We start from the raw sequence: 4,490 nt of genomic DNA on the forward strand, positions 1-4,490 counted from the left end.
CACACACGAAATACACCGCCTCGCACGCGGGTGACGTCATGACGCAAGTTGCGCGGTGACGTCACGACGCAAATTTTGCGTCGTGACGTCACCGCGTCAAAACAAAACGTGATGTGATGACGTAATGGCGCCGTAGCGTGCGTCATCGCGCTGAGGAGCGTCGCCCGTCTGGACGCGAACGTCATCGCGTAACGATTGGGCGCGAGACGACCCCGATACGTGATGACGTCACTCATTGCAAACCGTGCCTGGGGACTATGCGTCGTGATGTCATCACGTCGCTGCATCTCCGAACCTCATTATGCACGAGATAAGCAAATCATGTTGGTGAAAAATAAAAACTAAAAATAAATAAATGGTGATTTAAAGCGTTCGTGACTGCAGGGATTCATCCTCTTGGTTCTTTCTTTTGTTGTGGCCGAAACGTCGTGAGAATTTTATTTTATTATGTTTTATTTGTATTATTTTATTATTTCCCTTCTACGTGACTTTACCGAAAGAACCAAGAAGATAAATAAATGGATATATTATTTAATTAATATTTATTACTTTTTTTTTCACTTACGTGACTTTACCGAAAGAACCAGAGAGTATGGATAATTGCAGTCACGAAAACTTCAAATCTAGAATAAGCAAATCAATGCTGCAAAAATGATGCACTCGCAGTAGACCGTGTGCCGATGGATGGGTTGTGTGGCAGTGGTAGTACTTTCTTTCTTTGTTACTTAGAGGCAGATATATATGCAAAAGGAATTGCTTAGATATTTTGCTATTTAACTTATTATTTGGTTATTTTGCGTTATAAATTGTCTTCTGCACGTACAGATCGAAAACATGAATGTAACGATACACGTACTAAACGTGTCGGTTTGGACAGGTCTTCCCAGTAATCTAAAAATATTTTAACCGCATGCTCGACCCCACGATTCGGAGAAAAGTTGGGGCTATCTGAGCATATGCAGGGCTACCTCAGGCAGTCGACGGAGATGCCTGGGCAGTAGGCGGGGCTATCTGATTAGTGGGCGGGGCTACCTGGCAAGTGGGCGGGGCTATCCGATTAATGGGCGGGGCTACCTGGCAAGTGGGCGGGGCTATCCGATTAATGGGCGGGGCTACCTGGCAAGTGGGCGGGGCTATCCGATTAATGGGCGGGGCTACCTGGCAATTGGGCGGGGCTATCTGATTAATGGGCGGGGCTACCTGGCAAGTGGGCGGGCTAACTGATTAATGGGCGGGGCTACCTGGCAAGTGGGCGGGGCTATCTGATTAATGGGCGGGGCTATCTGATTAGTGGGCGGTGCTACCTGGCAAGTGGGCGGGGCTATCCGATTAATGGGCGGGGCTACATGGCAAGTGGGCGGGGCTATCCGATTAATGGGCGGGGCTACCTGGCAAGTGGGCGGGCTAACTGATTAATAGGCGGGGCTACCTGGCAAGTGGGCGGGCTAACTGATTAATGGGCGGGGCTACCTGACAAGTGGGCGGGGCTATCTGATTAATGGGCGGGGCTACCTGGCAAGTGGGCAGGGCTAACTGATTAGTGGGCGGGGCTATCTGACAAGTGGGCGGAGCTACCTGATTAGTGGGCGGAGTCTAGAGAGTAGGCGGGGCCACTCCGGAACATGCAAACTTGGATCGGGATCGAACCCACCGCACCTCCTGTCCCAACATTGTCATCATCATCATCATCCATGATCAAATCCACTGTTGGATGAAGGCCTCTCTTAGGGGCCGTCCATAAATGACGTCACGCGATTTTGGACGATTTTTGACCCCCCCCCCCCCCTCGTCACAAGACGTCACAAAAAGTCAGACCCCCCCCTCAAATATGATGTCACAAAGCTCTGCCCTCCAACCCCCCCCCCCCCCCCCAAAACCATATTTCCATTTAAAAAATAAAACATGCTTCAAATCGCTGATGTTGTAGGAAAAAACATTTATTAAGAAGTATATTTAATTAAGTAGAACGTATTCTTGGTTCTTTCGGCAAAGTCACGTAGAAGGGAAAAAATAAAATAATAAAATTATAACAAACATTCATTTTGTTATTTTATAACGTTTTATTTTCATTATTTTATTATTTACCTTCTACGTGACTTTACCGAAAGAACCGAGAATATGAATCCCTGCAGTCACGAAAGCTTTAAATCGAAATTTAAGTAGAACGTGTTGTCTATATTTATTTAAAGTTGCGCATTTTGATGTGACGTCACATTTCTTAAAACCCCCCCTCCCCTCGTCACACATCGTCACAAATGTCTGACCCCCCCCCCCCTCTAGGTGCGTGACGTCATTTATGGACGGCCCCTTACACGCCGTCTCTCACGCGGGCCCCGCGTTGGCTTCGAGACCCTCCGAGCACGTTGCACGCCTCGACTGTGCGCGTCACCGATGACGCAATCACGTACTCGACCGACGCAACGTCATCACGTCACTCGCAGTCACCGCCAGCGCGTTGACGTCACCACCATAACACGCAGCTCACCTGGGCGCCGTCGTGCCGTGTCCACGCGGACCATCGACGTCATTACGCACCATTCGCCAAGCGCTGAACATCGTCACGTGACGTCACCACGCAGCGTGCGTGTGAGTGAGCTGTGTGTGTGTTTAAATTTAGTGTTTTAAAGATGTCAATTCACCTGCTGTGTATCTTACTACTGTCCCTCCCGGCCATATCTAGTGCCACACTCAACTCTACAAATGGCTACCCGCGTTACTTCGCGTCAATACTTATTGCTAAATTTGCAACTACACCTGCTAATGAAACAACTTATAGACACTTCTACACTCCATCATTATATCCTTTTAAACCCTATCTTTGTCCCATTACTTCACCAGCACTCCTTCCAAACTTCATTCTGCTCTTAAAAATAACACCATCTGCGAGCTGCTGCTATTCGTCCAAGGTTCGTCGCTCTTCATCCTTTCACAGAAAATACCTGTGCAAACTATTAATTCTACTTTTCTTATTTCTGGGTGGTATTGAGCTTCATCCTGGACCAAATGTAAAGAACTCATATAATTCTGTAGATTTTTCTGGCAGAAAAGGTGTTGGTGTTCTACATGTCAACATCAGAGGGCTTTTGATTAAATTAAGTCAACTAAAACTAGAAGTAGCAAATCTTGACCCGGACATATTTTGCCTAACAGAAACATTTCTCACTCCTGCCGTCAATGACTTGCAGATTACGATTGACAACTACAATCTTTTTCGGCTTGACCGAGGATCTAAAGGAGGTGGAATTGCCATCTATGTTCGTAATACTATTGCATGTTCACCAGCTCACTCCTTGTTTAAAAAATGTTGCTTTGAAGGTCTGGCTCTCAGAATAACTCTCCCTAATAATCAACACATATTGGTAGTGTGCTGCTATAGACCGCCTAGTGGGAAGGATGTTGAAGCTGCATCTGCACTGAGAGAGCTTCTTGGGGGCCTCCCTAAAGGTGAAATAGTTTTAGTGGGTGATCTAAATTGGAATTGGCTAAACCCGCCGGCCGTGGCCACAAATTTTGCAGATGAATTTAACCTGTTTCAATTAATAAATGTCCCCACAAGACCCAACCTAAAAAATCCGGGACAGTCATCTCTGCTTGACGTCCTATTGACAAATGCCCCTCACAATTTCGCACTGACTGGTGTTCTAGGTAATAACCTTAGTGATCACTCCTTCATTTTTGGGGTGAGATCATCAGCCAGACCCAAAGCCCCCCCTAAATTGGTTGAGAAACACTCCATGAGACACTTCAGCACTCAGGCATTTACTAATGATGTGCCTCACTCGGATATTGACAAGGTCTGTGATATTCCAAACCTGACTACGGCTTGGGAGACCTTCAGGTACACGTTTCTCCAAATTCTTAACAAACATGCTCCGTTGGTTAAATTTAAAACTAAAGGCAACCGTCCACCATGGTTTGATCCTGTGATTACAAAGCTCATGAAAACTAGGGACAAGGCTTGGGCATGTGCTCAGAAAAGTAATTTGGTCAATGACTGGCTAGAATACAGGATTTTAAGGAATAGATGCGTCAAAAAAATACGGCATGCAAAAAATAACTACTTCTCTTCCACTCTCCTTGAATCTCATGGAAATGCCAGGATTTTCTGGAAAACAATCAAATGTATCGAAAAGGCATCCAAACAAGATCATCTGCCCGTTCAGCTTAACCGAAATGGGGAATATTTTTCAGATCCCCAAAAAATAGTTGACAATTTTAACCTTCATTTTTCTGAAGCTGGTACCCTATTTGATAATGTATTGGGAGTCACCCCTGCTCATGCAAATTTCCTACACTCCTGTCCAAACATTAAGCGAATTTAGTTTTCAGCCAATCCACGAAAGTAATGTTCTGAAACAACTGTCCTACCTCAAAGGGTCCTCCTCTACCGGAGCAGATAGTATTCCCGTCTTTGCTCTACTAACTGTTGGTCACCTAATATACAAACCTATAGCCCATATTTTCAACCTGTCCATCAAAGAAGCATCAGT

This window comes from Lethenteron reissneri, chromosome 19 (assembly GCF_015708825.2).
Source record: "Lethenteron reissneri isolate LAM-NWPU_2019-01 chromosome 19, ASM1570882v1, whole genome shotgun sequence".
Lineage (NCBI taxonomy): Eukaryota > Metazoa > Chordata > Hyperoartia > Petromyzontiformes > Petromyzontidae > Lethenteron > Lethenteron reissneri.